Source organism: Vulpes vulpes, chromosome 2, assembly GCF_048418805.1.
Source record: "Vulpes vulpes isolate BD-2025 chromosome 2, VulVul3, whole genome shotgun sequence".
NCBI lineage: Eukaryota > Metazoa > Chordata > Mammalia > Carnivora > Canidae > Vulpes > Vulpes vulpes.
The window spans coordinates 37,979,831-37,990,244 of NC_132781.1; the positions used below are offsets into that span (position 1 = coordinate 37,979,831).

The 10,414-nt window shown below is 39.9% G+C and overlaps 1 pseudogene; it reads left to right on the plus strand.

The window, feature by feature from the left end:
• Window positions 1–8,350: 8,350 nt before the first annotated feature.
• On the plus strand, window positions 8,351–9,572 carry LOC140596259 (ribonuclease SLFN12-like; annotated as a pseudogene).
• The last annotated feature ends 842 nt before the right edge of the window (window positions 9,573–10,414 follow it).

Consider the following 10,414-nt stretch of genomic DNA (forward strand, 5'->3'; position numbering starts at 1 on the left):
GGTGAAGAGAAGGTGACATGTATCTTTGTTCATAATCAGCTTTGTTTGCCACACTGTTTCTCTTTCTTATGGCTACAGAGTCTACTATGTCCTCTTAATCCCATGCTGCAAGCTGAGTTCTCCAGAAGCAGATGCTGAGATGGAGTTTCAGGTGCAAGATGTTTAGGACAGATTGACACTGCAAAGAAAAGGGGAAGGAAGCAGAATTGGGCAAAGAAAGAAGTCGAACAGTGATGGAGTTCTCAAGGAAACCTCAGCCAACTCAAGCAGGAAGAAGTGGAATGAATTGTGCAACAACAGAGTTGTCTTGCTTTGAGCTGAATGGCTGAGTTTTTATATTGTCACATGTCTCATTCTCCAGTAGCCGGTTGAGAGTTGTGAGTCTAAGAGTGGCTCACGACCAGAGGCAATGCAGCTCACCTCAGCTGAGTCAAGTTCTGGAGGAGTTTACATAAAGAGGCTACCGACAGCCCTTTCCGAATCTGGGTAGCAAGTCTGTCCTTGAAGGCGGGGTCTGGGTGGTGCATCCCCCTGTTTACCACATCCCATTTTCCTACAACCTCCTTTTATTCTCTTTTGTATAAGGCTGTCATGATCCCATCCCTTCTTATCTATATCCCAGTTCAAGGCATGGATCACATTTACAACATAGATTATGTAGTTCTGAAAACTGGGTGAGGTTCCCTTCATACAGTCGTGAATCTACCTGACTCCAAACAACTTGGCACCTGTTTTTACTCTCCCTTGACTCTAGGTTTGACACAAAGAAAGGGAGGGAGGGCTGAACCATTTAGTTCAATTTCTTTTACTTTATGGCAGAGAAAAGTATTCTCCAAACTGTCAGTGTTACTGAGATTTTTAAAGCCCAATTAATATTGTATGAGCAATGGTGTGTAAATACTGAAAGTTTGATCTATTCTCTAGTTTCCTTCTATTGAGATTTCTGAGAATGCCAGAAATGTATCCACAGTCCACAAACCTCTTCTGGTAGTCTCCTGTCACTTTCTGCTCTGGACCGGTGTGCCAAGACCTCTGCTGGCACATTCTGGATTGACACGACAGCTTTTCCAAGCTTTGCCCCCCTCCATGCACCTCTGTATCTCAAGAAGAAAAATCTCTTCTTTTATTTCCTAAATTACAAGGAATATCAGACCCTACTTAGTCAAAACTTGTAGAGGTTTGCACATAATGAAAGGTGAACATTTAAAATTAGATATTAGATGTCACTGTGACCAGAGTCCTTTGACCACAGATTATCCTGATGGTCTTCTCTCTCCTTGTCCCGGTGCCGCCTCCTCCTGCCATTTTTTCCCTGAAATATTTGAGAATAAATTACAGACACGCTAGTCCTTCACCTCTAATAGGTAGGTGTTTCCTAAAAATAAGGACATTCACAGTACAATAATAAAAATCAGAAGTTAACGCTGATACAATGTAATCATCTAACCTACAGACCTTATTTGAATTTTATCCATAATCCAATAAATATCTGCATGGCAAAAGAAAAAAAATTTCTGGTCTAGGATTTAATCTAGGATTACATGTTTGTTTAGTTTGCATGTTTTTAAGTCTCCTTTACTCTGGAACCATTCTCCAGACTTTGTCTTTGATGACCTTGTCACTGTCAAAGAAGATAGAGAAGATCTTTCCTAACTAATTTCATGAAACTAGTATAACCTTGATAAAGCAATTGGAGAGGTAAAATATGAAAAGACAATTGTAGATCATCATCACTCATATCTAGATGAAAATTTTGGCAAACCAAATCCATCAACATGTAAAGTAATACATCCTACCAGGATGGCTTAAATTAGGAATTTACCATTGATTCTAGCATTAGAAAATCAGTGTAATTTGTGACAGATTAAAGAATCAAAAGAGAAAAATGATATGATCATCCAAATAGATGATGAAATAGCTTTTGATAAAGTTCGGTACTCCTTCAGTAGACACAAGTGAATTTTCGCCCACATGAATATTATGTCTTTGCAGCTTTAGGTTTATTTGATGTTTTCTTACAAGCAAAATTGTTAACTTTAAATCCATTGTTTATCTGAGGAAGAGATGTACACATATACAAATAAAGCATAAAGTACCCAGAAGGGCTAGTTATTTGGATTTCTTACACAACCATTTAGCTTTTTGTAAGTTCAACATGTAAAATTTAAAGACAAATATGGAGAGACCTATGAGTTTGAAATACAAATGATATATGGATCAGCATGTACCTGGGTATCATTAAACATGCAATGAACTGACTGTAAGTGACATCTAATTCTATGACTAGCAGTGTAATTTATTCAGATTATATTTTTGTAGACAGCAGTGCATACTATCCTATATCTCTGTGTCCTCTTTAATGCCTAAAACTACTTACAAATTTCATCTGTCTTAAAAATATATTTCATACTATGCTATAGTATCTCCATTGCTGTTCTTTATTCATTATTTTAAAATATATACATTGTGTTTACTACTTAAATATAATCCTTGGTATTCTGGTTATTTATTCTAACAATCCTCTGGGGGAAACCTACTTATTACTCCAGTGATTTTTGGGTCTGCAGTTTCATAATCAGTTCTTCATTTCATGATTTTTGTAGCTGACATGAAGTTATCTATGTGGAAAAAGCAAAACGCTAAAGTGGCTTCACTGAAAAAAATAGTTCGATGCCTATTTATGATAAAAACTCTTAGCAAATTAGAAATATTACTTTCTATTATTTCTATTATTTTATTTCCAAATAAAACTTTTGGAAATTGACAAAGGATTTACAACAAAAATATACACCAAACATTTTTCATAGTGAAAGAAAAAAAAAATCAGAGATGTCCCCTTAAGGTAAAGAACATAATTAAAATGACTACTCTCATCACTTCTATTTAGTGTTGCCCTAGAGGTTTTAGCTAATCCATTTGCACAAGAAAAACTTTCTAAAGGGCATAAGGTTTTTTTTTTTGTTGTTGTTGTTGTTGTTGTTGTTTTTTTTTTTTTTTTTTATGATAGTCACACAAAGAGAGAGAGAGGCAGAGACACAGGCAGAGGGAGAAGCAGGCTCCATGCACCAGGAGCCCGACGTGGGATTCGATCCCGGGTCTCCAGGATCGCACCCTGGGCCAAAGGCAGGCGCTAAACCGCTGCACCACCCAGGGATCCCAGGGCATAAGGTTTTGAAAGAAGGTGATCTGATTGGCTATATGGCCATATTAAAATAAGAAGTGCAGGGGTACCTGGGTGACTCAATGGTTGAGCGGCTGGCTGCCTTGGCCCAGGTGGTGATCCTGGGGTCCTGGATGGAGTTCTGCATCAGGATCCCCCCAAGGGAGCCTGCGTCTCCCTCTGCCTATGTTTCTGTCTCTGTGTGTCTCTCATGAAAAAATAAATAAAATCTAAAAATAAAAATAAATAGAATAAGAAGTGCAGAAAAATCATTAAAGTAATGAAGAAACGTGTCAATTTGTTGGATCCAGAGGTCTACGAGTAGAAAGCAATTGTATTTATATTATTGAGCAGGTAAAACAAATTATTTTTTTAAGACACTACTTAAAACTGCCTCAAAAATTAAGGATATGGAGGTAGCCCCGGTGGCTCAGCCCTGGTGGCTCAGCAGTTTAGTGCCACTTTCGGTCCAGAGCGTGATCCTGGAGACCTGGGATCCAGTTCCACATTGGGCTCCCTGCATGGAGCCTGTGTCTCTGCCTCTCTGTGTCTCTCATGAATAAATAAGTAAAATCTTAAAAAAAAAAAAAAATTAAGGATATGGGACTATCTAGCAAAAGCTTGCAAGATCTTTTTTTAAAAAATATTTTATTTATTTATTCATGAGAGACACGGAGAGAGAGTCAGAGACATATGCAGAGGGAGAAACAGGCTCCCTGTGGGGAATCTTATGCGGGACTCGATCCCAGGACCCTGGGATCATGACCTCAGCCAAAGGCAGATGCTCAACCCCTGAGCCACCCAGGTGCCCCAGCTTCCAAGATCTTTACAGAATATTGTGCATAACTTCATTGTAAGACATTGAAGAAAATGTAAATAAATATGGAAATATATTATGTTCATGGACTGGAAATCATAATCTCATAGAGATCTCATTGTTTCCAGACTGATCTATAGATATTTGCAGCACATGTAACCAAAAAAAAATTGTAAATACTATAATGATTGGGAAACGTTTAAAGTCTAAAAATATCAAATTTGGGGATCCCTGGGTGGCTCAGCGGTTTGGCCCTGCCTTTGGCCGGGGCGCAATCCTGGAGTCCCGGGATCAAGACCCACGTCGGGCTCCCTGCGTGGAGCCTGCTTCTCCCTCTGCCTGTGTCTCTGCCTCTTTCTCCCCCTATGTCTATCATGAATAAATAAATAAAATATTTTTAAAAAAATAAATAAAAATATCAAATTTGGGAAGTGCTTAGAAAAGGAGAGCGTGTATATGCTCTGTGACATAATTGGATCTGGGAGATGACACGGGTTCAAAACGTTAGCTACTCCCTTCCTATATGAGGAGTATGAGATTCAGGAGAAATTATGAGATTTCAGGGGAAAGACAGCCACAAAAAGAGGTCAGAGAAGAATATACATGGTATCGCTCCAGTTACTATAGATGTGTAAGAAATTCAAGTTACATAAACAACCACTCATTATGCTCCTGGATCCTGAGGGTCTGGAATGCGGACAGGTCACACTGGGGAAGGTTTGTTTATGCTTCATTCACTTTCAGCTTGAGGTGGCTTGAAGGTTGGGATTGGCATCCTCCGGAGGTTCTCTCCCACATCTGCAGTGAGGGTAGGGAGATTTCAGCAGGTGAGGGTCCCTCGGGCATCTCTCGCTGTCTCTATCCTTCCCCAGCCCGCAGCCCTCTACCTGCTTCTGTTTCTCGCTGATCTTGTTTTAAAACCTGGCTTCCCTGCACCAAAAGCTGTGGGTTCTGGCAACAGGTCTTGGATGCAGTGAGCTGGAGAAATATATAAAGCGGACCTAAGAGGGGGCACCTGGGTGCCTCAGTGGTTGAGCATCTGCCTTTGACTCAGGGTGTGATCCCGAGGTCCCGAGATCGAATCCCTGTATCAGGCTGCCTGCAGGGAGCCTGCTTCTCCCTCTGCCTATGGCTCTGCCTCTTTATGTTTCTCTCACGAATAAATAAAATCTTAAAAACAACAACAACAACAGCCTGAGGGGGTGGACCTAAGAAAAGCAAAGGGCCAGGAGGGCTGTATCTCCCCAGAGAAACCACTGGAGCGGGGTTTGGACTAGTGATGTCGGATAGCCCCAAGGTGCTCCTAACACCCCAGATCCCAAGGTGCTCCTTACACCGGGAGAGACGTGTGTGTCGGAATCCGCCTTCCGCAGAGCAGCCAGCTTTTCGCCCCTTGGTCCTCTCTGCGCATTAACCGCAGCTCTAGTCCAGTCCCCAGCAGTATTTGCTGCTCCGGAAATGCGAGGAAAGCTAGAAAGGTCCTACCTAGTACAATCATCCCGCCGGGAGGTGGACACTTGGTCAGCTGTGATGAAACAAATAACACTCGTGCTAAAAAGCTCACGGAGGCTCATTTTGCGCGCGCGGGCAAACCTGTAACGTGGATTGGCTAACGACTGCAGACTGCAAATTCCCCCTCCGAGCCCCGCCAAGCGCGGGCGGGCCTGGCGCTGGTGCTCGGTGAATGTGCGCGGTGGCCAGGCCCACCCGGCAGGTGGGCGAGGGCGGACCACAGCGAGGGCCTCTCCAACGTCTGCCTTTGTTTTTAACTGGCCTTTATTCTTACCATATAGAACATAGAAAATACAGATAAGCAAACAGGAAAGGAAAAATCTGTCACCCTTATGGTTTTTTTTTTTTTTTTCTTTAAGTCATCTCTATACCCAAAGTGGGGCTTGGATTTTTTTTTTTTTTTTAAGGTTTTATTGATTTACTCATGAGAGACGCGGAGAGAGAGAGAGACAGAGACACAGGCAGAGGGAGAAGCAGGCTCCGCACGGGGAACCCTAGACGGACTCAATCCCGGACCTGGGATCACGCCCTGAGCCAAAGGCAGACGATCAAACCCTGAGCCACACAGGCCTCCCTTCCTTATCCTTTTGCCTATTGCTGGACACTTAGGTTACGTCCGTATCTTGGCTATTATAAATAATGCTGCAATAAACACAGGGGTGTATATATCTTTTCAAATTAGTGTTTTTGTTTTCTTTGAGTAAATACCCAGTAGTGGAATTACTGTGTCATATGGCATTTTTATTTTTAATTTTTTGAAGAACTTCTATACTGTTTTCCATAGTGGCTGCACCAATTTACATTTCCACCGTGAATGAGGGTTCCTTTTTCTCCACATCCTTGCCAGCACTTGTTATTTCTTATCTTTCTTATTTTATCCATTCTGACAGATGGCGAGGTAATATCTCATTGGGGTTTTGATTTGCATTTTCCTGATGACGAGTGACCCTGAGCAGTTTTTCATGTGACAGTTGGCCCTCTGTATCAAAATACTCACTTTAGATCTAAGAACACACATAAGTTGAAAGTGGAAGATGGAAAAAATTATTCTATGCAAATAGCAACCAAAAGAACAGAGATGGCTACACTAATATTAGACAAATTACACTTTAAATCAAAAGTGGTTATAAGGGACAAAGACATTATATAATGATAAAAGGATGAGTTCACCAAGAAGTTGTAGTAGCTGTAAACATGTGTGAATCAAACATCAGAGCTCCTAATTACATAAATATCAAATATCTGATAGAATTCTAGGAGAAATAGACAGCTGTACAATAATAGGTGGAGTCTTAAATAGGATGAGAGGAATTTTGGAGGGACACAAACATTCAATTCATAATAGTTGTTTACATACGATTGGGAATTTACAGAGACAGAGGTGACATTCCTAGCCTATAGCTGAGCCTCTGTAGGATACTGGCCTAGCAGCAGTAGACAAGATTATTCTGACCCCCTTATAACCTTTCGTAGTCTAATATAGTGATTATTACCTGTGATAGACTCTCCTCTCAACTGTCTTTAGGCCATCTGTAGCAAAGCTGGGATCCCAGTAGACAGAAAGGGACAGAATTAATGGATTAGGGATACTTATACTAAAGCAGACATCTTGTATATAAGAATTTTACCTCACTGAAAATATGGCTATCTGATAGGAAGAGGGTACAGTAACTTGGCCCACCTTGCATAAGATCAATCAGCCAAAATTTGTGAATCTCATTCATGCAAGACAGAAAAATTATTAATGTGGCATTGCGGGATGTCTTTAGACTGCAACGGAGAATTTTCCTGGGGGATTCCCCAGTAAAAGGAAATTAAGGCAAAAGTTGGAAGTATTAAAAATAAAAGTATAAGAGGCACCTGGGTGGCTGAAACCACCTGCCTTCAGCTCAGGTCATGATCTCGGGTCCTGGGATCAAACCCCACATTGGGTTCCCTGCTCAGGGGGGAGGCTGCTTCCCCCTCTGCTCCTCCCCTTGCTCCTGTTCTCTCTCTCTCTCTCTCTCTCTCTCTCTCAAATAAATAAAATTGCTTTAAAAATAAAAGTATAAGTAATATATAAAATTTGGCTCACTGAAAAGATAAAAAATATAGATAAGCTTATTCAGGGGCTTATTTAAGAAAAGGACTGGGTGGCGGGCACTGAGGGGGGCACTTGATGGGATGAGCACTGGGTGTTATTCTGTATGTTGGCAAATTGAACACCAATAAAAAATAAATTTATTATTAAAAAAAAGAAAAGGAGAAAGAAAATAAACTATACAATATTAGAGATTAGAAAGGGGTTATAAACACAGATAAATATGAGATTAAAAAATTAGAAGAGGATCATACAAGACTATGGCAAAAAATTGAAAATTTCAGGGTGCCTGACTGGTTCAGTTGACAGAGCATGAGATTTTTTATCTCAGAGTTGTATGTTCAAGCCCCATTTTCGGTGTAGAGATTACTTAAAAATAAATAAAAAATAAAAAAATAAATTGAGCAGCACCTGGCTGGCTCAGTTGGGGGGGGGGGGGGGGTTGTGCGCAAGTCTTGATATCCAGGTTGTGAGTTCTAGCCCCACATTGGTTATAAAGATTACTTTGAAAAAAGTGGAATCTTTAGGAAAAGAAACTTCATAGGAGTAGAAATTTTTATAGTCTTAGCTCAAAATCTGTCAAAAAAAAAAAAAAAAAAAAAGATTTTACCCTGTATCTTTTCCATAGCATCCAGTGGAATATACACAGCAAAGAATTTTGCTGGGTTTGCCTCACAATACAGAATTTGCTGTCTCCTACCCAGGTTCTATACTCATGGCTATGTCTTTTTTTTTTTTAAGGAAAGGATTTCTGCTTGGAAATTGAATGACTAGTAGGAAAATGAACATTAGTATTGATTTTGAAACTATGCTGAGCTGGATTTAGATGTGGGAAGAGTCACTCTTGGGGAGAAGAATAGGAAAAAAAAATGAAAGATTGTCAGCTGCGAAAAAAGCAGAATGAAAACATATTACAAGCTATTATTGCTTTGCTGAATTCTGGAGGGGGAATTATCAAGGTTGAAATTGAGGATGAAAACTATAGTTACTAAAAAGATGGAATAGGATTAGATGTGGAAAGTTCTATTGGGAATATTCTTCCATCTGTTCCTAAATACCTAGACTTTATGCAGCAAGGTAAATATTTTCTAATCTTTGTCAAATCATGCAGCTCAGAAACTTCTGGTTTACAGATTGTCACCTTGAGGTTGAATTTGTACAAAAGGGATATAACATGTACAAGTATCATGGATGCTACTGCTACACTGGAGTTCCTCAAAGACAAGACAAAACTGGAGGGAGATTGTATAGACCTAAATTGCCTCCAAAGTGGGATGTACGAGAAGAGAGTAACATAGAGGCCTTTGCTGATGACTTTTTTTTTTTTTTAGGTGGAAAAGAAAACCTCCCCTTTACTGAATCCACACATGTTGAAATGAAAGCCAACTCAACAGAAAAGTTGTTACAACGCATTAAAGAGATTCTCCCTTAATATGTTTCTACATTTTCAAATACTAATGGGAGATATTTGTGTACTGGTGGTTTTTTTTTTAAAGATTTTACTTATTTATTCCTGAGAGACACAGAGAGAAGCAGAGACATAGACTGAGGGAGAAGCAGACTCCTCACAGGGAGCCCAAGGTGGGACTCGATCCCCAGACTGGGATCAAGCCCTGAGCCAAAGGCAGATGCTCAACCGCTGGGCCACCCAAGTGTCCCTTGTTTATTGGTTTAAATGAAGATGAAGTAATTGGCTTTAAAAGAGGAGTGAATGATCTTAACAAGTTAATTCCAGAAATAGAAAAATTCATTAGGAAGTTGCCTATCATTTCTGTATGGAGAAGAAGGCGATAAATTACTCGCGTAAATTGCTTCAAGTATATGATAAAGGGAATCTTCGTGGATATGTCTGTGCCTTCAAAATAGAGCCATTTTGCTGTGCGGTGTTTGCTAAAGAGCCAGAATCCTAGCACGTGAAAGACAACCATGTGTGACAATTTACCATGGAGGAATGGATTTCCAAGAGAAGAAGGAAGATTAGAAAGGATGCTGTGTTGGGCTAGGATGGAAGATTAGAAGAAGGAAGATTAGAAAGGATGCTGTGTTGGGCTAGGATGGCAGGTAGGTTTTCATTTGGGATTTGAGGGAACATCTTAGTTTTCACATTTCAACACCTTATTTACTAATGTCTGGTGGATACAATCAATCATTCTCTCTCTTATTTTCTTCTACCCACTTAGTTGATGGATATTTCATACAGAAACCACATTACCTCTATCAGTAGCACAAGATGGTACTAAGATCAAATTAACCCTATTTTTCTTCCCTACCACCTCTTTACTCTCAATGAGAAAGCCTGTTGAATCCTTGTTCTTTCTGAGCTCAGTTTTAGTAACTGACCATTTCTTTCTGTCGGGACCACTTGCCTCTTCTATTCACCTTTCCTTCATCTTTCTTTACACCTTTCTGTTTATCTCCTCTAAAACCTCTTCCCTCTTCCTCTTCCATCTTTCCATCTAGCAGCCAAAATGTAACCCTAAATTTAAAAAAGAATAATGCTGGTATTTTATCTGATTTTGGAAAATGAAAGCCTCAAATAAAGTTAAACCACACTAGCAACTTTAAAATCTCTGAAAATACAAGGCTTTTCCTTAGAACATGCACGGAACTCAGCTGTCCTTCACTAGCCATCTCATCTTCCAATTTTAATTGCCTTTGAAATGAACCCAATACATAATAATGTATTCAATGGCTATTAATGCATTTTTCCTATTGATTTTCATTCCATGCACAGTGTGTTCCAGCAGCATCAAGGATTAAAATGGATTAAAATTGTAATTTATAGGATGCTGGGGTGGCTCAGTCAGTTAAGCATCCAACTCTTGATTTCAACTCAGGTCATGAT